The 27,128-nt window shown below is 41.4% G+C and overlaps 1 long non-coding RNA gene across 1 annotated transcript; it reads right to left on the bottom strand.

Moving 5' to 3' along the window:
* Nucleotides 1-21,460: 21,460 nt before the first annotated feature.
* LOC110339363 lies at nt 21,461-26,206 on the bottom strand. Its single transcript, XR_002381481.2, has 3 exons — nt 26,035-26,206; nt 25,792-25,907; nt 21,461-22,038 (listed from the first exon to the last, which is right to left on the bottom strand). It is a non-coding gene; the product is annotated as an uncharacterized LOC110339363 (long non-coding RNA).
* Between the last annotated feature and the right edge of the window lie 922 nt (nt 26,207-27,128).

Genomic DNA, 27,128 nt, shown 5'->3' with positions numbered 1-27,128 from the left:
CAAGCCCCTGAACAGATTCTGTTGGCCACAATCGGGAGAAAGTAACAGATGAGGCCATGCATACAGAGGGACCGGTTTTGACAAGTGCTAACTTAATTTCTGCTTCGATCACCCCATTATCTTAGATTTAATGGTACAGTCCAGGGTGGGAGGAAGGGCTGAGGGGAGAGAGGTCCAAGTGCCTCTCCTTTCCAAGCTACAACAGGGAAAAACATTTTGCTTAGCCAGCAAGTTGCACAGCTGTTTAAAAGAAGGAAAAAACATCTCTTTTCTTCCTTTTCCTTTGGGTTGAGGAAGTTCGAGTCTAAAACTCACACTGTAAGCGTCTTTAAGAAGTCACCTGCTGCTCAGAGTATTTGGGTCTCCTGCTGCTGCATACCTGTGTCCACGTTGGGCTGTGTTCAACTGAAGCTGAATTGGTGTGCAGTCTCATGGGGCCTCCACTCTTTTGGTTTCCCATAATATAATGAAATAAGAAAAATAGTCTCCAATCTGAAAGAAACAGGCCTCATTTAAAAAATTATAGTTATTCCCATTCTCTTTGTCTCTCTGTCTCTCTGTCTCTCTGTCTCTCTGTCTCTCTCTCTCTCTCTCTCTCTCTCTGTGTGTGTGTGTGTGTGTGTGTGTGTGTGTGTGTGTGTAAAGACGCACACACAGAAACACACACATGGGCTGGGGGACAACAGACCAGCAGTACACACACATGCCACAGTGCTAACGTAAAGATCAGAAGACAATTCTGTGGCATTGGTTCTCTCCTTTCTCTTTCTGTGGCTTCCCCTTTAAGTGAGTTCTTCTTTGTGTGAGTTCCAGGAATGGAATTCAGGCCAGTCTTTCTTGGCTACAGCTCTTACCCTCTGAGCCGCTTCCATGGCCCCAAACCACATTTTCTTGGTAACAGTAGTCCTCCTCAAAGGCAGACCTATGAACCCCAACAGAATCTTTTTAACCGTTGCTTTAGGGTTATATGTGTTATATTTTTTATTTATCTTAAGAATTCCATGCATGGATACAATATACTTTGATCGAGTCTATCTCTCCTGGCCCCTCCCTCCCAGCTTCATGTAGTGTCTTGGTCAGTTCGATGGTTTTGTTTCAGTTTCAACCTACTGAGTCCAGTTAATGCTGCTGATACCTGTACAGGTGTGGGGCCATCCAACAGAGCATTACAACCTACCAAAAGCCACACACTTGAAGAAAAACAACTACCGTGGTAGCCATCATCTACCAGAAGCTCCTCAGTTAGGGGTGGGAATTTCCTGAGTCCTCTCCCTTGCACACTCAAGTACTAACTGCCTTGATTTTGTGCAGGGAACAGCAGCTGCTGGGAGTTCCTGAGAACACCGGCCCTGTGGTGTTCAAAAGACACTAATTCACAGCAGTCCTCCCCGACTCTGGTTATTACAAATGGTCTACACCTTTGAAGATGTTCCCTGTATCTTGAGAGACTTGATAGAGATGATCACTTAGGGCTGAGTTTTTTGCCCTTGAGCAACTGTTAGTCTCTCTACTACCCCCACAACCCACTGCAAAAAGAAACTTGTCCCATGAGGGCTGGGAGCTGTGCTGATCTTCCCAGAGTTTTAAAGATTCTCAAGTGAAATCTTTACAAAGATAAGTATCATACAAACAAATTACTAGTTGGGTTTGGGGAAGGTCCAGAAATTTCAAAATGAAAGAAGATTCCTACAAGCCAGGAAGAGAACATTTCCTTCAGGTACTTGCATAATGTGGCATACTTAGAGCGGTCAGGGCAATGAGTGCGTAGGGTCTCTCACCCCTGCCCACACTCTGTCCTGAGCGAAATTCACAGAATGATTTGACCGCTTTGTGGCCCCAGCTAGCTGCTTTTTTTTTTCCAGCAAGTTTGAGCCTAAGCCCCCAGGACCTTAAATGTTCCAAAGTGTGAATAAAGGTTTTTAAATAAAACACTTTGAAGAACTTACTCTCTAACCTTGAGCCAAAGCTCTTTAGACCCTCATATACAGCCAGTATTCAAACCCCACACTGAGGGAACACTTGGGTGGAACCTCTCTTCTCTCTCCATAGTCCTCTCAAGGATACCCTGTAGCACGAGTAAGCACACTCTGGATGACACCCTACTGCTTGGTGTTTCTTAAGATCTTGTCTCAGCTTTCTGTATGACTTCAGCTGTGAGGCCAGCATGACAGAACACAGTAATGGATGATGTCATCCTTGGTGGCAATGTTTTCAAATAAGGCCTTTTTGCATAGTCGATGCATTTTTGTACAAACAAACCCCTATTGATTGCCATGTGCTAAATACAGTCATACAGGGGACAGGGGACAGAAAACACTAGAGTCTCAGCTGTTATTCTTCCCATATAGAAACTTCGTTTGAAATGAAAAGGCATTTGAGGACCCAATTCTACCAAGTAGGTAGCCTACTGGGGTCCCAGATCCCTATAAGAATCCAAGTAAAATAATTTCTCCAGAAAAATATAAATAAGTAATGCACATATGCCTATTCTCTTTTAAAAAACAACCTAATGAAACAGTATTTGTCTGAAGCAGGTAAGTTTCTTGTTGTTTGTTTTCTTGACTGACTTAAACAATCAGGTGGTCTGTGTACATCCAGAAAGCGAATATTTTTCACTTTCTCTTCCCTACATTGCATTTGGCTTAGCAGATACCTCTTTCCCCCAAAAGGATCTCTGTCAAGTGATGCCCGGCAGAGTGCAAACAACAAAAGGAGATGGTGGAAAGTCTCTGCTTGAGAGGAGGTGCTGGGCTGCATGGACATTGAGCGCTCTGAAGAAAGCAGAATTTGTGCCAGGCAGTGGAGACACACGCCTTTAATATTAACATTCAGGAAGCAGAGGCAAAAGGATCTCTGTAAATCTGAGGCCAGCTTGGTCTACAGAATGAATTCTATGACAGGCAAGGCTACACAGAGAAACCCTGTCTTGGAAAAAAAATTTTAAAGCCAAATTTTTAGGCAAGCATTGATTAGGTGCTAAATCAAATTACATTAAATCAAATGAATTGGCTCTATATGGAAAAATTCAAAATATTGCTGTGAAGATTAAAAAACTAATTTTTAAAAACTGTAGCCTTTGTTCTCAAGGACATCAAAATTGAGTAAGCAAGTAAGCAGGAAAAATACAACCCCAAGTGTAATTGCATCTAGTAAGGGACCTTGGAAATAAATTAAACAAAAAAAAGACAGTCTGACAGGCAGATGCCTTTAATCCCAGCAGTCAGGAGGCAGAGGTGGGTGTCTATGAGTTCAAGACAAACCTGGTCTACATGACAAGTTCCAGGAGAGCCACAGCCACATGGTGAGACCCTGCCTCAAAAATAAATAATAAGTAAATAAAGGAGCTCTGAACCCAGACGGAGGATGAGACAGGCGTGGTGAGATCAGCACACACTCAAACAGGTTCAGCAGACTTTATCTCTGCTTTTACCATGCACCTGCAGAACGCCCAGCAAACCTGAACTTGCACACTATCTAGCCTGTTCTTGATGACCTCAGTATTTTTGAACAATTCTAATCTCCTGGCAGATTTCTCTGGCAACCCGAACATAATCCAATATTAACATCACCGAGAATAGCTATCAAGTTTAACTTTATCCTAATGATCTCATCAACTTCCAACCCGGAGTCAGGACCTAGTGCCTTCATGTCTCACCAGTCTATCCCCAGGTGTTTTCACAGATGTTTAGCCTGTGTCTTCAATAAGCATTCTTGTCTTTTTATAAGATGGGAGTAATTTCTCTGAAGCATCTGAGTCCATGATAAAAGAGCTGTATAGACTATAAACTGTGATTTTATAAACCGGTTATTAGCTAAGACAGCTGATAATGTGGCATCAACCCACTGAGATCTAAATAGCAGTAAGTGAAGAAATGCTATTCTTATACACCTACAAATTATTAACCTCTAGTTTAAGCTATGTCTTAGATGTAATGGGAAACAAGACTTCCACAACAGTATTGGAATAGTGCTTATTAACCCAAAAGCTATCCCTCCCTGGCCCAAGCAAGCACAAACTTATCCTAAATGCTATCGGATGAATGGTTCCAAATATAGTAGCATTTAGACATCCATCCACATTGAAAGATTAGCAGGAAGGATGCTTAGGAAAAAACAAAGCATTTTTAAGTAAAAGCGATCTATGGCCAACGGAAGGCTTGGGAACAACAACGTGGATTAGATAAGGCCTAACTGACCCTTTGAGATTCAGATGAAACCGTTTCGTGCTTTGAAAGGAGATTTCCATCAAGCTCACAAGTTTACAGACCTAAAACCTGTTTGATGACTCAAACATAAATGAGATTGGGGAGTACTACATACAGTGCCAAGTTTCATGTGGGGCTGGGTACCGCCAAAGAATAACAAACATCAAAAGAATGTTACCTGAAAAAAAAACCTTTTAATTGTAAAACAACCTTGCCCAAACCAAAGCTATAGTGTCTCTCAGCTCTTCCAGTATCATTATCAACTACCTTGTTACAAACAAGGGTGAGGAATCGGGTAGCCGCTGCAATAGCGTTGATCTCTTCATAGTGCCCACATAAGGTTAAGGCAGAGAGCTGGGATCAGAAAAGCAAGTGGAACCCGTGTCTGTCCAGACACCTGCACAGGCACTGACTATAGACAGTCAACAGGGCAGGGTGAGAAGGGCCAGATGCAGGTCCCCTGGACAGGAAGTAGGAGCCTGGCACAGATGCCCTCAAGGCCATGAGTGGCCTGGATCTCGGCAGTGAGGACTCGCTGAGCACTTTGACACATTTTTAATATTTGCTGAAAGAGTGGATAAATGACTGGTGAATTTTCCCAGGAGACTTAAGAACTGGAAAGTCTGATTATGGAAACTAGAAAATTCCTTATAAGCCAGAGTAAATCATTTACTAATGTCTACCTTAAAACTATTTTATCTTGGACATTGGCCAAGGTCAGAGTTATCTTATTGCCAATGAAGCCCCATACTTATTCACTTTCTCCCATGTTCATGCTCTTTTAAATGTTTGGTCTCCCTGAGCACCATTCAGAATTGACAATACCTTTCACCACCTCCCAAAAAAAACACTCATTCCTATTTCCCTTAAAGCTTAGCAACTCCCTCTACATGTTAGCCAGTACACAAAGAAACAAAGGTTTGAGTAATAGAAACCTTCTTCCAGAACATTCTTCCCATTTCAATTACATGGTTATTACAAAACACTTGTTAATTTTGTGCTGATTTTGGTTTGCTTCTTCATTTTGCATATATATGTGCTACTGAAGAGTCTTCTAGGATTTGTGCCAATAAATTCTCAAATTTTGAGTGTTTTGATAGAATCTTTAAAGTTTCCTGGAAGAAAAACCAGTTAGACATATAAGGTGACTTGAGACAGGTACAGTCCATCACAGTGGAGGCATTGCGGCAGCTAGAAAGAAGAGACTAGTCACAGCACATCCACAGTCAGGAAGCAGAGAGGTGGATGTTGCAGCTTGGCTCCCCAGCCAATGGGATAGCGTCACCCACTTTGACTGTAGGTCATTCTTCTTCAATTTACATAATGTAGAAAATCCCTCACAGACCTGCCTAGGGGTTTGTTTCTAGAATAATTGTGACTACTATCAAGTTGACAATCACAATTAATCATCACAGTGTCTTTACAGAATGTTCAATTGCTTTCCAAAAAAGGAAATAAGGTCTTATTTTATATCCTAAACCAGCAAAAAGGATACGGTAGCTATAAATAAATGTAACCACTCTGTCTGTGCTAATCCACTACAACTTTTACTCGCTGTGTATGGATGTGTGCATGCATAGACACATTGGTGCATGTGCCCATGCATGTGCATGTAGAGGCCAGAAGTTGACATTAGGTATCTTCTTGGGTCGTTTTCCATCTTATTTCTTTGAGACAGGGTTTCTCAGTGAACGTGGAGCTCTCTGGTTGGCCAGACTGGCAGGCCAATAAGGCCCCACGGTTCTTGTTTCCATTTCTCAGTGCTAAGGTTGTAAGCACCATGATGGTAAGGTTGTTATATGGGTTTTAAGGACATAAACTTAAGTCTTCATTTCTGTAGCTTGTGCAGCAAACACTGCCCTCCACTGAGCTGTCTCGAAGCCTGGCCACTACTACTCTTATTTATTTGTTTGTTTTGGTTTTTCGAGACAGAGTTTCTCTGTGTACCCTTGGCTGTCTTAGAACTCACTCTGCAGACCAGGCTGGCATTGAACTCACAGAGATCCACCTACCTCTGCCTCCTGAGTGCTGGGATTAAAGCCATTCGTCACCACTGCCCAGCTTGTCCACTCTTAAACTAACACTACATCATAGACTTCTTCCAAGTCATGGACAGTTTTCTTTTAACATATTTAATTATCTCATACTTTTCTCTATCCTAGTAATTTTTCACACCCCATTATCCTTGTTTTCCACTTACAAATTTTAGTGTATTATACATACAATTCCTGCTTGGGGTAAAATTGTTTGATCGAAGGGAATGTAGATTTCCATTTGTTTTGAGACAGGGTCTCACTGTATAGCTCTGGCTAGCCTGAAACTCACTATGTAGGCCAGTCTGGCCTCAAGCTCACGGAACTCTATCTTACTCTGTCCCATGGAACTGGGATTAGGTGTGTGCCCTGATATATATTATTATTTTTATTGTTATCCCCAACTGCTCTTCTAAGTACATACCCAGTAATATTCTCACCCACAAGTATATGACACAAATACATGACAGTATATGCTCAAATTATTCTTTAATTTATGTATATTTTAGTATTTACATTTTTTACTTTTAGTTTGCTAAGTCTGTTATAATAAAATACCACAGAGTTGGCATCTTGAACAATAGAACTTTATTCTCTCACAATTCTGGAGGCCAGGATTTTAGGATTCAAATGTTGGTTGTATGGTTTCATCTAAGTCGTCCTCCTTGACTGACAGCTGTCTTATTCTGTCCTTCCTCCATAGGAGTATGTCCTAAGCACTTTTCCTGGGATAGCATACTGGATTGAACTCATAATTTCTTCTTCAAAAGCACAGTCTCCAAATACAGTGACATTCTCAGGAATGAAGGGTTAGTATATCAACATACCCACTTGGGGTACACATTTCTGCCCATATTATTAACTGCCTTTATTACTTCCTTTCTGAGATGCCAGTTCTATGCTTTGGTCATCTTCCTATTAATCAATCCATCTTTTCTAATTATTACATGGATTGTTTGTATGAAATGCTTTCTCTGTATGTTTTTTTTCTTTGTTGTTTGATATATTGACTTAATGAAGATTGCATACTTCACATTTTGGCTGATTAGCAATATGATTGAGTGCAAGAAGAATTTTGGTTTTTGTGCCATTAAAATGTCAGATAGAAGTGTGATCCTTCCTATTTCTCTTAATTTTCAGATGACTTCCTGCTACAATTTAATATTAATACAATACTGGTAGCATGAAGCATCCTGTTAGTAAAAACACAAATGCAGGCCAGGAATATAATGTTAGTAAAAACACAAATGCAGGCCAGGAATATAATTCAGTGGCAGAGTGCTTACCTAGCACATAGAGGCTCTAGATTTGATCCTCAGCACACACAAATACAAAAAAAAATACAGGAAAGAAGAAAGGGAGAGAAGGAGGGAGAGAGGGAAAAAGGGAGGGAGGGAGGGAGGGAGGGAGGGAGGGAGGGAGGGAGGGAGGGGGAAGGGAAAGAGGGAAAGGATATGGGACTCGGTTAGCAGAATGCTTCCCTGGCATGAAGTCCTGGGCTCAAATCCCAGCACTGCATACATGAGGCCTAGTGATATAAACCTGAAATCCCAGCACTCGGAAGGTAAAGACAGGGGTACAGAAATTCAAGATCATCCTCACCTACAGAGTAAGTTTGAGGTCAGCCTGGGATACATGAGTTGTTGTCTCAGAAGAAAGAGAATGTAAAACCCACACTCAAATGAAGTTTGCAGATTTGCCTCTTATTACCCCTCACTGGCCCTCTCCCAGTACTGTTACATATTAAGATGACCACTAGTAAGAAAGGAAGGAAGGCAGAGCTGTTGTTTGTGAAGCCAGCTGTCTTTTTGGCAGGCAAATAGTAATCTGCTGTGGTTTTGTTTGATAGCCACAAAAAACAACCCCTTCGGTACTATGTGTCCCAGTAAATATTGTTTTCCCTTCTCCAGAAAGTCCTGGGATAAAGTAAGAGTATGTCTTAAAGAGATGCCATTGGCACCATGAGAAATGTCTTCTCACACAAATCTAACACCTCATGGGGGCAAGCGCCACAGTCAAGAGCAACACAGAAGGGTGTGATCTCAAGTTCATACGGCCACCCACTCTACACAGCTCTCTTTTCAGTCCTTCTTCCCATTTATGACCTCATTGCTGTTACCATAAGGCATCACAAAATCTAAGCTAATGTTTAAAATTAATAAGCTCCAATGAAAAATACACCTCTGTATTTCTTTAGTCTCTGATAGTTTAGGGTTACTATGACCTCTAAATGTGTCAATAATGTATCAAAGGCACCAAGCAATACAGATACTATCGTAAAACTTATAAGGCCTTAAGTCAAGTGAGGTGGCACACACCTGTAATCTCAGCATTTAGGATGTGGAGTAGGGATTCAGGGGGACAGCAAGTTCAGGATCAGCCTGGGCTACATAGCAAAACCCTGTTTCAAAGAGATCAAAGCCTAAGGATATAATCTCAGCTGTAGAATCCTGGCCTGGTTTCCACAAGATCCTGGGTTTGAGCCCTACCACCAAAGAGGAAAGACAAAAATAAGCAAAGTCGCCAGTGTATATTATTGCAGTTTCTCAGTTGTTGGAACTCAAACCATCCACCCTGGCCTCCTTTTCCTCTGTCTTCAAGGCTGCTGGATACCTTTGACTTCCAGAACATCATGTACTTGGTCTTGGCTGGCACTTCTAAGAATGTCCCAACTCCAGCTTTTGATTTGCCACAAGTACTGGGGTCTGGCTGTGCTCATATCAAGCATTTCCCATCATACTGACACTGTACACATTCCTTAGTCTGGCTTTTGCCTCACAGACAAGGTCACAGTACTTACCAAAGTTCCTTGCCTATCTGTCTTTTCAGTCACAGGACTGACAAGGCTCCAACCCCAAAGGTTTAACTATGAGGACAGCAGGAACCCAAACCCTTTCCCATCTGCTGCTTCTCTGTGCTCAGGGAAGCAAGCAAGTGAGCCCAGGCCCTCACTTACACATAACCTCTCCCAAAGTGCCCTTCCCTCCACTATCCCATTCAAATCCTAGCACACAGACGCTCAGGCTCTGGAAACCACATTGCCTGGGTTTGTATCCAAGTTTTGTATTTATTAACCATGTGACCTTGAACAAAAATACCTAGTCCACAGTGTCCAGGGTTCCTCATGCATGAAATGAGAATAATAGTACTGTGTGGCAAAATGACTAACTACCTAACATTGCCTCTGAATGTTGGCTGCAATCCTATCAAGAGAGGTTGGAATTACTTGGTAAATTGCAGCAGATGAAGTTGACATGATTTGCAACCAGCTTCTCTAGCACACTTGAACTCTTGGAAGATGAATGTTGGCCACTTTGAATTCACTCAGAGAATATCAATCAGCCCAATACTGACACTTCGGGAAACCTGGATCCATATAAGACATTAAGGTAAGTTGCTTAGCAGCAAAACTAGCCTTATCCCTCCTTCCATCTTGTGTTTCTTAAAATTTTGTTTATAAGTAAGTAATTTATTAAGCAGTCACATTGTTTCAGGTACTAGTGAGTATAGTCATGCTCTCTGAGATCTACGTTCCAAGGCTGGGAGCCATCCATCTGATCCTAGTCCAAGCTATCAGGTGACACTTGACTTGGACTAAGTTCTCAGCACTGTGAAGAGGCAGATCTTCTGAGCCTCACTTTACAGCCATGGAAACCTCAGGTCAAACCAGGCACATGGTTTCCAGACCTTTGAAAAGTCAAGTTGCCTTTGTTAAACCAGCAAGTCAGTGATGCTTGTTATGAAAGCACCTAAAATTATATATCTCACTTTAATAGTAAATATACTTAACTCCCCTCCAAACGGTCTGGTGTGACGTTCTTATATTCCTATAAACCTAGCACTTGGAAGATAGAAGAAGGATGATGAAGAACAAGTTTCAGGCAAATCTTGGCTTTATGAGACCCTGTATCAAAAAGTAAGCCAAAAAAAAAAAAGAAGAAAGAAAAGAAGAGAAAAATGATTTTCCTAGCATGTAAAAGAACTTGGTTTCCAACACCAGCAATGCAAAATTAAAAAGAATAATAATTGTATTAATCAAAGAAATTTATTGGAGATAAACCTAGAATATATACATCATCAATACAAAGACCCATTACTTTCCACCAACTAATGTTTATTAACTGAAGTTCACTGAGTCATAGTCTATGATTATGGAATTCTCTAACATATCACCCATTTGACTGGTCAAAATTACAAAGCTTGGCCTCGGTTTTGTCATTTGTAAAATGGAGATATTAAGAACTCTCTACCACTAATTAGGTTCAGTGGTTTATTATTTTTTTAAGTGCATGAAGTTGGGGGTGGGGATGTGGAGGAGGGATCTTAGAGGAGTTGTAGGAGGGAAGAAAAAGTATGACCAACATACATTTCATACACACATGAAATTCTCCACTAATAAACTAAAAACATTGTATTTATTTCTATTTGGTATTTTTCTTTCTTTTTTTTTTAACACAATTAAGTCCATTCAGTGCTCTCCATATGTGCATGGTTGAAGGAACAGCCCCTACAGCAAGAGAACTAACCAGTGACCAATTTTAAATGCTCCAAGTGGACTGATTCTCCTTCCCCAACACCCAGCAACTACCTCCTTAGTTACAGGTGAGACCTATGGTAGTTTGAATGAGAATGGGCCCAAAGGCTCAGATATTTGAATATTTAGTCCCTAGTTGATGGAACTGTTGGAGGATTAGTAGGTGTGGCCTTGTTGGAGGAGGTATGACACCAAAGGAAGGCTTTGAGGTTCCAAAAGCCTACACTGATCTCAGTTAGCTCCCTCTCTGCCCTGTGGTTTTGCCTCAAGATGTAAACTCTCAGCTACTGTTCTAGTAATATAATGCTTGTCTGGGGCCTTACATCCCATCACGAAGGTCAGGGATTCTAACCTTCTAAAATTGTAAGCCCCAAATAAACTCCCTCTTACCTAAGTTGCCTTGGTAATGGTTTCTAATTTCAGCAATAGAAAAGTAAATAAGACAAAACCTCATGAGTATTCTCTTAACTCTGCTGGAATTTTTGTTGACTTGGTCTTGTGCAGGCTTTATTCAGCAACCACAGTTGCTGTGATCACCAATGCACTAACCATGTCCAGATGACATCATTTCACAGCACTCCTCCCCAAGATGGCCCCTGAGCTTTGGTTGTGGTAGGGATGCTTGATGAAGATGTCTTATGTAGCCAGGTATGGTGTTACACGACTTTAATCACAGCACTCAGAAGGCAGAAACAGGCAGATCTCAGTTAGTTCAAGGATAGTCTGGTCTACATTTCATGTCCTAGGTCAGCCAGGTCTATGCAATGAGATCCTGTCTCAAAAATAAACAATAAAAATTTTCTATTTAGGGCTGAGCATTCATAGTCATTTATTCTTTTATTATTTAGACATTTTTGATAAATTCATATGTGAGCACTGTATTTACATGATTTCCACCCCTCCCTAGTCCCTCTCCACTTCCTTCCATTCCTCCAACTCTCTCTAAAATTCATGACTTCTTCTATAATAATTATTATTATATATACTTATATCCATGCACAAATGCACACCCTACTGAGTCTATTTCATGTCTCTCATATGTGCATTTGTTTAGGAACTTCATTTACTGTTTGACCAGTTATAAATATCTACACTAACTTCTGTCCACTCAGCAAGGCTAAGAACAGTTAGGCACTATGGATATAAATCTAAATATTTAGAAGATGGGTTTGACAACATGATCATTTTTTAAAAGAAAGAAATGATAGTCCAATATTCCTGACAAAATCAGATGCAAAAATTACTGTTTTCTTTTTATTTTTTAGCATGTCTTCATGGTATAGTATGGTCGTTTTCATTATGACCTCTTGATGTATACATTTGCTCGACTCCCTTCCCATGACCCTTCCTTATTCCCCCTTTCCTTCTCTCTGGTCCCCCCACCTCTTTCTAAATAGTGTCCTTCTACTTTGCTTTCTTATGCACACACTTTTCAAATGTAGCTTTCAGATAAGAGAGGAACCATGTGATATTTGCCTTTATGGGTCTGTCTATTGTGTTTAACATAATTACCTACACTTCCATTCTTTTTGCTGGTTATTTTTTAATTAGCACAGAGAACAATAGGTTTCATTGTAGAGTTGTGATAGTTTTGCTGTTGTTGTTGTTAATTCTCTTCCAACTAGCCTCCACTGTACCTGTGTGCCAATTATCTTCATCTGTTGATTTAGTGGTGGGTATGAAGCTTGGTATAACTTGTTTTTTTGTGAGCAGTACCGTGAAGAATGTGGATATGAAGGGGGCGAAGAAGAAGTCCCTCTTTGGATTTTTGTCAGTTATAGCCCTTAGCAAAAATCTGACCATGGCAAGCAAGCAATGAATAGCCCATGTATATTTATGCATCCTGTGTTTTACCACAGTGAGGTCATTCTGCATATTAGTTTTGCAGAATGTTTGGCAAGGTTTTGCTTTTAGATATCTATTATATTCTCTTCCTAAAAATAAAAGTAGCCTACACATAAGAATGTCTTCTGGTCTCGTGGTGTTTAGTTTGAACAACCTTTTTTTTTTTCTTTAACTTCTTAGTGTATAATTTTATGCAAGTTTAGGAGTCTTTCTTATGTTTGGGAACACTTCCAAAAGCAGAGTCAGGCCTGAAAACTCTTGTTCAAACTTAAAACACAGGCAGGCAGTGAAGTGAAAACAGAGCCACTGTTGCTGACTCTGCAACATAGCAGCCAGATGCACTGGTTGATATGTGGGAGACAAACATGAAATTATGAAATGAAATGCTTTGGAGACCAGAATAGGAGAGTCAGAGTTGAGGTTTGCTCCTCTGGAACATTATGTCTAAGGGCCATCTATCTATAGCTCAAGCCCAAATGTCTCAGGCCCAGGCAGGCTGACTACATGGGACAAACTGACAGGAGACACCAGGAAGTCAGCATCAAGGCTTCTGCACCATCATCACCTCCAAAACGCAGCCTCAACCTTCTGAAGTTTTGCTCATTGATCTTTTCTAAAATGCAGAACCTCATCAGAGATTTTAAGTCTGAAATGAAATGAAAGGGTTTTGGTCCTATCCCTAAGCAAGTTTTGTTGGAGGGGGGGAAGCTTGAGTCAGCATCTATTACATGGGGTGGGGGCAAAGCAAATAGGATGCTGAAAGATGAAGTCTTAAGATCGCACAATTATATCCCACTTAACCTCCAAGTGCGCAAGAGCAATGGAAGTCATGCAGCAGTGGAACTAGGGGTTGGTGATGGCTATTACAAACCCTAAGGTTATCATACAAAAGGCCTGCATTCTAGCAGGCATCTGGATTCCTCCCAGATGTGTGTAGGATAAAGCTTCCTCCACAGGGAAAGAGACTGTTATTAATGGCACTTGATGAAGCAGCTTGGGCTGTATAGAAAGACACACGGCAGGGAGGATGATGGTCTCCAACCTGTTGAGTTCTTTCGCCTAGTGGTTCTGTTATCATGTCAGGTCAACTTAAATAACCACCAGGCATCCACTATGAGCAGAGCATGGCACTATAATACGCCTGCCAGACAGAATTCTGCAGGAAGCTAGGAGCACTTGGGCAGTTATAGTCTGAGATCTTTTCACTGCAGATTGTGAAGAAACCCAAAGAAACAGATGTGACTGTTTATTTCATAATACACTCATATGTCCAAAAAAGTAAGTTAATGGCAAAATATTGCTGTAATTGGTTACATACATTTCAGTAATTTGTGGATATGACTCTAATAAAGATCCTAAAATGACATTCTTCCAAGTGTACTGCTTACAAGCTCAATTAAGCAATCCAATGATTTGTTTCAACATGCAAATTCATCTTTGCGCTTATGAAATGTGCACTGTACTAGCTGGATCCCTTCCATGCCTACAGACTCCTGAAGGAAGCTGCCAGCTCAGTCTCTATGGAGGAAAATCGGTCTCTATATTTGAACCATTGATCACCACTCTGTACTATAGAATCACTGTAAAACTTTAAAACACATCACTCTCCAGACTCTAGAGATGATAATTCTAATTATTCTTAAAGGCATTCTAGAATTTTCTTTTTGTTGTCAGAATTGAGAGCCATTACTATAGACCATTCCATAAGCTGAGAAGAACAAAGGTTATGACTCTTACTCCATCCCTCCTATACTATTAGATGGATTCATTGGTTACAGTGACCTGTGTCAAGATGCTCAGACCATTCTTATATGAAGAGACTTTCTAGGACTCTGAGGCCTTAACGCACTAGGACTCATGGCTAATATCTTCTACAGTGATGTAAACAAAGGCACACAGTCAGACCCTAATGGAAAAGAAAGGTATAATCTAGATAAATCCACGCACAAGAGTCTATGTTCTTTCCTTTTGTAAGGAGATATTCAAGTGTGCTGCTTTCTCTAACAACACAAGAATGCATTAACATCTGTGATGTCTGCCAGTGGAGACATTCAACTTATTTGTTTGGGGCTGGCCACATCTGCTCTCTGATTGGTATGTGCCAAATTTCCAGATTCCTTGAAATAAAGTATGTTTTACACATAAGCCATATTACTTTCATAAGCAGTGTGGACACAGGGAAGCACTGTTCTCAGTCCTGGGCATAGTGGGAACACCAAACAGAAGCCCAGGACCATTTTTGTAGGCTGACTTTCACAGCATTGACAGCAGCCTGAGGCAGACAGCACGAAGGAGATAAGGTGATCATTGGCTAAACCAGTAACTTCCCAGGAATCTGACTTGAGGGTGATGACGATGACTGACTTTGAGAAGAATTATGAGACACAAAGGGAAGCAGCCACTGAGAGCATGGTTGAGTCATGTCAGTGGCTACTCTCTGCCAAACGATGGTGGGAATCCACCAGGATAGCTTGTTTTTGAAGTTCTATTCCACATCTTTCTCTGAAATCAATCGCCCTAGCTGTTCTTAGTTTTCTACAAGGTTCCTCTAAATATCAACCTTTATCTTTTCTATGCTCCAGTCAACCCTGCTCAGTGGAAGAGGTCCTTCTTAGGATGGACAAGGCCCTGGGTTCATACTCCAGTATATGAGAGAGAGAGAGAGAGAGAGAGAGAGAGAGAGAGAGAGAGAGAGAGAAAGAGAGAGAGAGAGACAGAGACAGAGACAGAGACAGAGAGACAGAGAGACAGAGACAGAGAAAGGAAGGGAGATCTTCCTAAGCCTTGGTACCAATTCTTCAGTAGATATCTCAGCCTAGTCCTGCTATTAATTTCAACTTGTGGGTGTCATACATAAGACTCAAACTCTCCCAGCACACTGGGGTTAGCCATAATGATCCCAGTTTCTACTGCACAGTGCATAGCCAGAGCACTGAGCTTCATTGGAACGAGGACAAAGCAAAGCCCAAAAGAGGAATTTGCTGTGACACATCGGCTCCTATGTGGCACAGATCGATTTAAACATAATGTTTATATTCCATTTTGCTGCATATATCATGTGCATTTTGTTTTGTCTAATATGATGTTTTGATTTGGGGACAGTATATTTCTCTATGTATATCAATGTCTGCATTTGGGTCTGTGCAACACTTACATGCATTGACCACAGAGGCCAGAAGAAGGAATCAGGTCCTCTGGGACTGGAGTTACAGACTCTTGTGCATCACATGTGCTGGGAACAAAACCCAGGTTAGCTGCAGGAACTGGAGGCCCTGCGAGAGTTTAGAGTACCCATACCCTCCCAGACTCTAGAAGCAGTGTCAAAGTCAGATTTGCCACTCCCAAGCTATTATTACCAGCATAGGCTCTTCACCCAAGTCCTTTCTGTTGCAAAGAGTTAAGCTCCTGCACTGTGGATAACTGTGGACTCTTTATAAGTGTTATCTTTTCCAAAGTCTGTTGTCACTTCCAGAAAATATTAACATCCACCAGGCTATGGGTTTTCAATTGTGCAATAAATAAATAAATAGTCTCAGACTTGCTCATGTTTGCAGACCAACATCACATGCTTCTGAAAAACAGGAAGTTATGCTCAAATTCTGCACTTTGGAGTCTCCAGGAAAAACCAGTAAAACATGCTGTTTGCTAGTTACTTAAAAGATAATCTAGTCTTTACTTACTCATTTTTAAGGCTGTATCTTGAAACGGTATTTAACTTAAGGGAAAAATACGATCTGTGTAACTTTTCATGCAAAAGCTAAGGATCGGTAATCTAACAGTATCAGTGGAGAGCTAGGTTAGCTGTGCTTAGCAATGAAAGTCTGTCCCAGGGTTGAGAGTGCTGGAGACAAAGCAATGCAAACCAAGATGCTCTCAGGCACCTTGGTGTGCAGAAAATGAACTCCAGAAATGTATTAATAATGTGAAGGAAAGCACTTAAACGTTAGGCATTATATCTTACAGTAACTCTTACAACATCCTAAGAGCTGAATGATACAGGTTAGTATAGATAAAGCTGGTCCAAATCACTTTTACTGACTAGGTTTATTAGAAAGGCAATCCACCTTTTGGTATCCATCTTTTTTATTCTGTAATTCTTCCACGATATAATGAATATTTATGAAGCACATCTTATATTCTGCATCATGATTAAAGTCGTCAGTAACTGCCAATTGTAAGGTTTTTACTATAGTGTCACACTGATAGCTGAACTTGTGAAAGATGACAGAAAGTTGACTCTAGATCAAGTGTGCCACACATCTGTGATCCCAGCACTTGTGAAGTGGAGGTAGAAGTATCAGGAGTTCAAGGTCCTCTTTAGCTGTATAGTGAGTTCAATACCAGCCTGGGCTACATGAGACCCTGTGCTTAGAGAAAAGAAAAGAAAAATGATTTGACTACAAAATTGCAGACTGTGGTAGAATTCCCTTTTTCTCCTTTCTGCCCCCACTCCATTTCTTTTTTTAGCTTACCTTTTATTTATTCTTCGTGTCTGTCACACGGTGCATCTCAATCCCACTCATTTCCCCATCCCTTTGTATCCATCCTCTGCCCTTGCAGCCCTCCCCCAAAAATAATAATAAAATTTAAGAGAAAAAAATGAAAACTCTTGTCATGGAGGCTGTACTGTGACACAGTAAGTCACACTGTAAACCCTTTGTGCATATGTCTTTACTTGCAAGTATTCATTGCAAAGAGTCGTTGGTCTGACTCAAAGTCTCTGGTTTCTGCTATGCTATCGATGCTGGGCCTCAGTGGTATTCATCTTGGATGTCCTGTTGCTCTGTGTCATGGAGATCCTGAAGTTTTGGGTCTGCAGGACCAGCCCCTTCACATGCTCCCATAGATCACAGATGGGGCGGATGTTGGGGGGGGCCAACTCATAATCATGGTTCTGCACCTGGGTAGTTGCAGGGTTGGTCAGCCCACCAGCTCTCTCTTGCCCTCACCACCAGGGGGACCCTCCAGCATTGTCCCTGGCTAATTACTCCCTTGAAGCAATAAGCAAAGAATGAAGAGATGGGGCCAGTTCTCCTGCTTTCATGTCCTCAGGGTCAGCTCTGCGAGACACCTGGACTATCAGGGCCAGCTCTACTGCCTTGCCCAAGGGCCACTCTCCCAAGTACCGCAGGTGGTAAGGGGCAGGGACAGCTCTTCTGCTCTTATGATCCAGGGACAGCTCTCCCAGCCACCACAGGCAGTGAGGAGTGGGAGGAAGTATCTCTCCACTACCCACACCACCACATGGTAAATGAGAGGCAGGGCCAGATTCCCATGCTCAGTGGTTCACCTGTACTCCTGCCAATAGGGCCAGCTCTGCAGTGCTGCCCAGGCTAGGTAGTGGTCATGTGACTGAGTGAGTGCATAATTGTGCAACACACACAACACAAACCAATAACACTCAAGCAAATAAGTAAATAAATGTAACAAATTCATTCTCTCTTTAAAAAGTAAATATACTTGTTTTGACTCAGAATTATTCTTTTTTTTTTTTTTTTTTTTTTTTTTTTTGGTTTTAGGAGACAGGGTTTCTCTGTATTGTTTTGGAGGCTGTCAGTCCAGCCTGGCCTGGAACTCACGGAGATCCGCCTGCCTCTGCCTCCCGAGTGCTGGGATTAAAGGCGTGCGCCACCACTGCCCAGCCAGAATTATTCTTAATGTAAGGTTAACTATTACAGGAACAAAATTACAACCTCTATTTCTAACAGGAGAAAAACAAGGAATACTTGAATCCATCAAAACAAATTGACAATATTTTTCTATAAAAGGTAAATAGCAAATATTTCTGTCTTTATGGACTACACTCTGTCATGATATGATGAACGCTGCTATACACTACACATAATTTAATGAGCTCTATTCATGTTTCAACAAAACTTTATTTGCATATAAATTTGTTAAGCTCTGAAGTAAAAAGGGGAAAAAACATAAGAAACTATGGAAGATAGAAATGCAATAAAATGGCAGACAATCTGAACATCAGACTTCTCAGTTAAACACAAAGCAATTTGCAAATTGAATAAAGCAAACATAATCAAGGAAATTCCAGAGCTTCACAGAAAACATAGTCACAGAGAAGGATGAAGAGGTTCACTGAAAATGTCTAAGAGAACCTAGCAGTGTTCACATACACACATACCCTAGAAAATCTTGGTTTTCAAGAAGATATAGGCACAGGTCTGACTTTAACTGTGGCTGTAACAAATTCCTACAAAGAAAAACAATCTTTTTTAAATGGCCAAATGTTAATATTTACTAGCCAATAGCTGCATATCTAGTTATTATTTTCTGTATTTTAAAAATATCTTAGAATTAGCCAGGCATTGGTGGCGCTCGCCTTTAATCCCAGCACTCAGGAGGCAGAGGCAGGCAGATCTCTGTGAGTTCAAGGCCAGCCTGGTCTACAGAGCGAGTTCCAGGACAGCCTCCAAAACAATACAGAGAACCCCTGTCTTGAAAAACAAAACAATACAAAAATCTCAGAATTAACTTTTTTGGAACAAAGAATGTGTATGATGAAAGGTTTTATTCAATCCTATAAGCTGTAATTACTTAGCCTTCAGTACAAAGAAGCCAAACTGATAAAGCTGGGTTTACCTTGGGAGGGTGCCTCCCTCCAGAAGTGCAAATGGATGCGATGTTGTTTTCTGTTTCTGTAAATGTGTCCCAGAGGCTGTTGAACCTTGAGCTCGTGAGTCAAGCTCACAGCAGCCATTTGCAATCACTGTGGCCTAATATGTGGCTATCACTTAGCTTCTCCTCGAAGAGCAGTCTAAACAGTCCCTCCAAGTCCTCCCCAGGTCCTTGCTGCTTGGTATTTATCACTGTCATGGCCAAGTTAGGAAATTTTCATAGACTGATGTCCAGTGTGCCCGCATGATCTCAGCCTGCTTTTACAGCTGTCATAAAGATGATTGATCCAACCCCGTCTGGTGACAACGACATGTTTCTCTGATTTAATGAACTTATACTCAAAGTCCTTATATCTAATCCTTTCATTTACAAAAATTGTGGCCTAGAGAAATCGTATTTCCTTCATTTAAAATTTATACACTGCAAATCTGGAAGCTAATTGTGGACCCATCATTACTATCATTCTATTAAGACAGTGCCTGCATTCCTGAGATGCCACAGAACAGAGTGTGGAGCCTGTGAAAAACCCTACATGGGCCAGATGTTGAGACACCATGATTTATTCCATGTGGACTAGCATTAGTGTAATGCATTTGGCACTAGAGACATGTCCCTATGTGACACTGTTAGCCAGCTTGTACCTGTTGGTGCAGCCATGTTTCTGGAAGAGTAATCTAACAGATAAGCACCGTTTTATGACTTCACATTGTAAACAGTTTAAAGTGGACCTTGTCTGTGGACAGCAGCCTTAGCTGCTGAGCAACAGCCATAACACTGCTGACACGGTTAGGCACAGCCCATATGAATTATCAGACTTGCCCAGGTCAGCTGCTGTGAGCTAAACAGCCACTAAGGAGTACTTCTAGAAGACACAGAGGATTCTTGGATCTAATACATTGTTTCTCACACTTTCAGTATGTATGATTCATTCATGGATCTTCTTAAATGCAGGTTCTTTTTAAGAAAGTTTAAGGCGTGGTCAGAAATACTTCATTGCTGGGTAATTTCATTCCTTTTGGTTCAATGACCACTGTCAAGTACCAAAGCCTTTTCCTTGCACTTGGGAATCCTACAGACTATAATGAAGCAACTATCTGTGTCCAAGGCAGGATTTATGTGGCCCAAGGGGATTAAAAGAATGTTTTTTTTGTAAACTACACACAATTCTAGAAATAAGCTGTCTAAATAAGATCATCCCAAATGAGGACTGTCTGGGGAGAAGGCATGCTACCACCACAGGACAAGGTGTGGACAAATGGCTATCTGGTAGTATAGTGCACTGGAAATTCTAGAGACCCAGAGCAGGTGGGCAAGAAGCAAATGCCTCCTTCCTCATGTTCCATGAACTGTCTGCTAAAGAGCAAATTAAACTGGGGAGGCAAAGGAAACTCAGAGTGAGAGTACTCAGACCTACGAACAAATGCCAGCCCTTCCAATTACCTATGTGGCCATGATTAAGTTGTTTAAAGCTTTGAGATTCCATTTTCACAATTCTGAAGGGGAAACAATGTTACCACTATTACCATTTTAATATGAAAAGTTCCCATGTGTGAAAGCTTGGGTCCCACTGTGGCAAGATTCAGATACGGGGTTTAGGGGAAGCAAATGGATCATAGAAGGTTGATTAATCCAGTGATGGATTTGTTATTTGAAGCATTATTTAGAGTAACATGTACTTAGGAAGTGGAGGAGATCCTTGGAGGTGAGCTCTTGTAAACTACATTCTCTCCCTCCTATACACCCCCCTTTCATCAAATGGGGTATGAAATGTTCCTCCGCTTTGATCTTCCACCTCACTACAGAGCCAGCTACCCACAGATGGAAACTTCTGAAACCTCAAGCCAAAATAAATCCTTTATCCTTAAGGCAGGTAGTTAGCCACAGTGGCAGGAAGATGACAATCACAACTGAGTCACAAAGATTTCTGCACTCAGCAAGGTAATTATTTGAAAAGTACTTTTGGAAACTCAGGGTTCTGCATCTAGTCACTTTATTTAGAAGATACATGCTCATAAGGGAAACAACAGATGGGCCTTAGTGGTATCTCCCTTGAATGAAAAGCACTTTAACACTTTATTTATCCCCAGTGAGCCTGACTCAACTGAAATGGACCACAGGTCATCTTAACAGTGTTCTTATTGGTCCTTGTATTGGTACTTGGGATAATAGCAGCAATTCTGTTCAGCACAGTGTGACACGCCACAAAATAATAGAGGTCTCAAAAATAGTCTTTTATTTTTCCACAGATTTATCAAGTGTCATTTAACCTCATCATACCAAAAAACAAACAGGGCCCAGTTGCAGATGCTATGTAATACTCAACTTAAATATCTTTTTTTCTGGGGCTGAAGGGACTAGCTCAGCAGTTAAGAGCACTGGCTGCTGGTTTCTAAAGTTCTAAGTTCAATTCCCAGCATCCACATGGATACTCACAACTGTAACTGTAGTCTCATGGGATCTGGTGTTCTCTTCTGGTGTGAAGACATGCAGACAAAACACCCATATACATCAAATACATGAATAAATAATTTTTAAATTCTTCTTTGAGACAGAGTCTCAGTATGGACCCCTAGCTGAAGTACAATTCATTATGTAGACCAGGCTATCCTTGAATTCACAGAGGTTCACCTGTCTCTGAAGATCAAGTGCTACAACAAAAGTTACATGCCCCCACTCTCAGCTTGTCTTCAAAATCTTGTGGCATGGTGATTCATGTAACACAAACACTTGGGAGGCAGAGAAAAGAGGATAATAGGTTCAATCCCAGCCTCGGCTGCAGAGTAGGACCCTGTATAAACCAATGGATGAATGAATGAATGAAAGCAGGATAAATAAAATATGAACCGATATGATTCTAATGATTATATGCATAATAGTATATTCTGTGCCACATGTGGCAGGGTTTTAACTCTGCACTGTGTTGTTATATACGTACCTAAGTGGATGCTGCTAGTTGTCTACAGCTTACTTATCCTCGTACCTAATCATTGATTATACAATATCAAACAACATTTCTAAATTACTTGTTTGTACATCCCCCTTGCTACGAATTACTATAACTGATGACTACAAAGAACAATTACAATTGTTGCCTCTCTTTTTCTTGCATTTCTATATGTCACTGAGTATTCCCACCTCCTCATAGGGACAATTTAGGACAGTTGCTCTTTACCCAAGAGCTATCTTGTCCCACGCCAGGACATCTGACAATATCAACTCTCACAATTGGGACAGAGGTGGCTCTAGCAAGCTCCGAGCGGTGAACAAGGATGATGCTAAGTGTGCAATCATCAGGGAACCCACTGCATCAAAAACACAGTGCTACTAGCACTGAGGTTGAGAAGCTGACTTTGAGAGAAGCTAATTCCTCCTCCTGCTCAAGCATCCCGGAAACTCACAAACGGAATTCCTTGCAAAAAAAAAAAAGAGAGAGAGACTAATGGTGAACACTTGGCCATTAGAGTCCATGAACCTGAACAAGAGATTTCTTGAGGATTCTGGGAGAGATTGGCTCTTGTCATCTTTTGAGAGGTTTTAGAAGTAGCTCTTCGTGGCTGGTTCTACCCATATAGATTATCAGGGAACAGTTTTACTCTCTGTTGGAGAAGCACTCGGGAGGCAGAGGCAGGCAGATCTCTGTGAGTGCGAGACCAGCCTGGTCTACAATAGCTAGTTCCAGGACAGCCTCCAAAGCCACAGAGAAACCCTGTCTCGAAAAACAAAAACAAAAAAAAAAAGCTAAAATACGGGAAAAATACAGAAAACAGTGAAGATGCTAGGAATGAAAATGCATGGAGTAGTGAGCCCTGAGTGGTGGCAGGGGGGGCTGGGGAGTGAAAAAAATCAGAGTCAATAAGTTTTCCAAGAAGTCCCAGTCTGTCTAATTACATGAATTATTGGGTTAACTGAGAGGGGAGCAGAAAGAAAAATATCTGAGGAAATAGTGACTGAGATTTTCTGCGTTTGATAAAGTGTAGACTTACAAAAATAGAGTAATTCCAATAAACGCAGTCACAAGGAGGGGAGGAGAAAGACTGTCATTATAATAAAAGCGGTTTAAGTCAATGGTAGACATCTGTGGAGAATTTCTCCTTAGAACTGTTAGCAGGTTTTGGGAACGCTGATTTAAATGAATTGTCTTTCTCCTCACAGTCAGTGCTGCTGTGAGCCGAGTTCAACTTCTGTCACACTCAAAGCTAGCTTGGATTAGTGAATAGATCTCATTGTCCAACTAATGAATTATGTATCACAATCACATGGCCAGTCAGACCGAGCTGAAAATGCTGCCAAAAGTTGTGTCCCTGATTTAATTAACTCCTTCACTGCAGCTGCAAATCCCCTATTGCCCTACTGTGTATTAAGAATCGATCCATCCCACCCCACTCAAAACCGCTAGTCTGAGTAGAAGCATGGTGTCATCTTCCTTTTATTAAATCCTTCTGATCTTCATATGTACATCATGTCCATACTCTGTGAGTGCATCTTATGAGAAGGAGGAACCAGTGCCCAGTATGGTCTCTTTGAAGGCCATGCTGTCTGTCCTTTTCTGTCAACAGACTTTCTTTCAGCCTGACAGTGGTTTTCAACCTTCCTAATGCTGTGACTGTAAAATTATGTTGTTGCTACTTGATAACTATATGTTGCTGCCACTGTTATAAATTGTAATGTAAGTACAAATTAGGATTGGATGTGTATATCCTACGTGAGGACATCTAATACGTGACCAACAAAGAGGCTGGGACTCACAGGTTGAGAACCACTGAAACAGGTTTCTCAAGTTACTGCCCAAGGAACAGGTTTGGAGAAATGCCTTTCCTTTCTTAGTAGGAAGGCCCAGCTGTCTATGGGCAATTGTTCTATCTTTCTCCAGAACTCTTTACAACAAGGAGGAGGTCCTCTTCATGAAAAACAAATCTGATCCCCTGATCAGAATCACCAGAGTGATCTCATTCACCAAGGATGATTTTCTAGTCGGGCATGCTTGTGCATGCTTGTGCCTGCCAATAACCTCAGCAGAAGGACCACAAGCCTGAGCCAGGCTAGGTCTGAATAGTAAGATCTTGGGGAAAACAAAAACAAGGAGCTGGAGAGATGGTTCTGCAGGACCAGAGTTCACTTCCTAGTGGTTCACAACCACCTGTAAACCCAGCTCCAGGACATCAGATGACCTCTGTGGCCCCTTCTGACACTTCAGTCTAGAGCACAAACCCACGAAGACATGCACATACTCACATAATTCAGAACAACAACAAAAACCTCCCAACACCACCCTCTTCAAAGAAAAAGAAGGTGATTTTCCCCTTCTAAAGATATGTATATAAACACACTTACTTCATGAGAGACTTTCATAGGTACTTTATGGTTGGTTTATGGTTGGTTGCATGGTTACTTGGTTGCTTAGTTGGATGGATGGTAGAGACAGTGTCCTGCTATGTAGCCCAATCTGATCTCAAATGATCCTCCTGCCTCAATACTGGGATTACAGGTATATGCCACCAACTCTGGCCTTAACACACGTCTTTCAGTTTTACTCCTGAACTAGAAATTCACTGTCACACCCATGAAAGATGTTTAAGAAACATGGTTGTGCACTTCTCCTAACTTCCAGGGAGACCACACAACAACTTGGTTTCAGTTTAGTAATGGATATGAGTAACTGTTCCGAGCTTTAGTCTGAGATGTTGGGAACGAATGTAGGAGCTCAGCCTCAAAGACCTGCTGTGGTTTTCAACAATCTGTTCTATGTAAACAGTGTGTTTTCAAAGTCCAGGAGTGTCCAGATAAAAGTTGCCTGGAGTTTTTGTAAACATTTGCTTTTGATGGCAGAAATAATGACAGGTCTTAGCATGACCTCTGTCCTTAACCCTTTCCATCTCAGGGTTCTCCCTGCAAAGCCCCAGTGCTCTTTTTGGGTTCCCTATCCTCAAGTCCCCAGTTTTTCTGGGAGGAGCAAAGTTTTTCCCACATCAAGTCAGACTGAACTTTCTCTGAAGTCAAGATGCTTGGGCTTCTGTAGACATTACCTCAGCCCACTTCTTTTCGTTATACACTTTTCTTCTCCAGGCCTGGATAATTGCTTTTTTTTTCTTTACTCTCTCAGGGCTAATCAACCCAAAGTTGGAAACTGTATCCATACAAAGCTCTGGAGGGAATGGTTGAGAGTTTTGAACAAGTGCTTCACATAAAAAGAACGGAAGTGTCCATAAGACAAAACTGATAAACTCTAGATACACCTCAAGCCTTCAAAGCCAGTAGTTCTGATTATTCAAGAAAGTGATAAATATTCATATTTCTAGGTAGGAGCTAAGATCATCCGTAATTCCCGCCCACTGAATGGCCTCCCAGCTCCAGTTAGAAAAGGTCTTCAGCGATGCTTACATTTCGATTTTCCTTTCAACATGGCCCTCTGTAGACCTACAGACTCAGAGCCACCACCTTCACAAGAAGCCAGCCTTCCCTAGCATGTGGTTCTCCTTTTTTATTATAGCTTATTATTTATTTTGTGTGTATGTATGTGTGTGTGTTCGTGTGTGGAGCTCACCTGGCATTGTGTGAGTGTGGAAGTCAGAAGACAACTTACGAGTCGGTCTCTCGTTCTGCCTTGTGGATCCTGGAGCTCAAACTCAGGTCATCGGGTCTGGAGGCAAGAATCTTTACCTGCAAAAGCAACTAATGAGTGATATTTGATCTTAATCTCTATGTCTTCTAATTATCTGTGGCCACTAAACTGAACAATCCCCAGGGATTTCTAAAAGGAGGAGTATACTAGTAAATAACTACTTACATCTATGGCTTCCCTCAGGGAGGCCATCAAATCCTGGCCCTACCTCACCTCCATTGGGGAAAGCCAAAGGACTTCCTAAGTAGGAAGTTTGATTGCATTTACTGAGCACTTGCTGTTTGCTAGACCGGTTCTAAATGTTTCGAATGAATTCCTCCAGTGTCCTCGGCCTGCCTGAGGACTGTTAGTGCTTGCTTTTTACCTGGAAGAGGACCAGAAAGTTATGCAATTTTCCCTTTCAGAGGAAGTAAGAGAAAGCTCCATCCCAAAGCCTGCCACTTTCACGTATTGATTGTTGTAGGATGAAGCAGATTTTAAAGAAGCAGACATAAGTAAAATCCTTTTACCTCCCCCTTCCCCATCTCTGACAGGAAGAGTAGCAAGCCTTTTTTTTTTCAGTTTTATTTTAGTTTTTTTTCAAAGGCTCAGGACAACTCTAGACCTTATCAACTCAAAGAAAGAGACAGAAGAATATTCATAGCGGACATAGCTAACTGGTCTTAGATTTCCCTTGGTCATCCACATAGGGTTCCTTCCAAGGTCCTTCTCCTTTGTTTCCTCATTTCTCTACAAGATCATTGCTTTCTCAGAGATTCTGTGTGAGTTCAGGCTCTAACCATCCCTCCAAATCACCAAATACCCCATGTGAGTACACAGCATACATGTTAATACTGTTGTCTGTTTTACTCATCTGTCATTTGTCAGTCTCATTCACAAGACCCCAGTCAACAAATTGAAGAACAGTACAATGGAAACTTGAAAATCAGTAGTTGATGGAGCAGGGAGCCAAGGGTGACACTTAATAGTGGTGTGTTTGCCAACTACAGAGAGGAGATAAACTTTAATTGTGTGGTGCAGAGACCCTTGTGCTCACAGATACTTAGGCGAACCTGGAGTGTCATCACGAGAGGTTATTCTTCAAGGGAAGGAATGTTGTACCTGTTGTCCATCCAGAAGGCTGGGAGCAGCTGGACAGGCATTTTAGCCTGGTGACCTTTGTGTTATCTGTGTGACCGGAGACCACACCAGGCCCTCCCGCAGATCCTTGTTTCCTCAGTCAGTCTATCTTTATAGGAAGTGTCATATGTACTTTACAA

Source organism: Mesocricetus auratus, unplaced genomic scaffold (genome assembly GCF_017639785.1).
Source record: "Mesocricetus auratus isolate SY011 unplaced genomic scaffold, BCM_Maur_2.0 Super-Scaffold_100015, whole genome shotgun sequence".
Lineage (NCBI taxonomy): Eukaryota > Metazoa > Chordata > Mammalia > Rodentia > Cricetidae > Mesocricetus > Mesocricetus auratus.
Note: the sequence above shows the minus strand (reverse complement) of the source record. Positions and strands in the feature narration are given on the sequence as shown.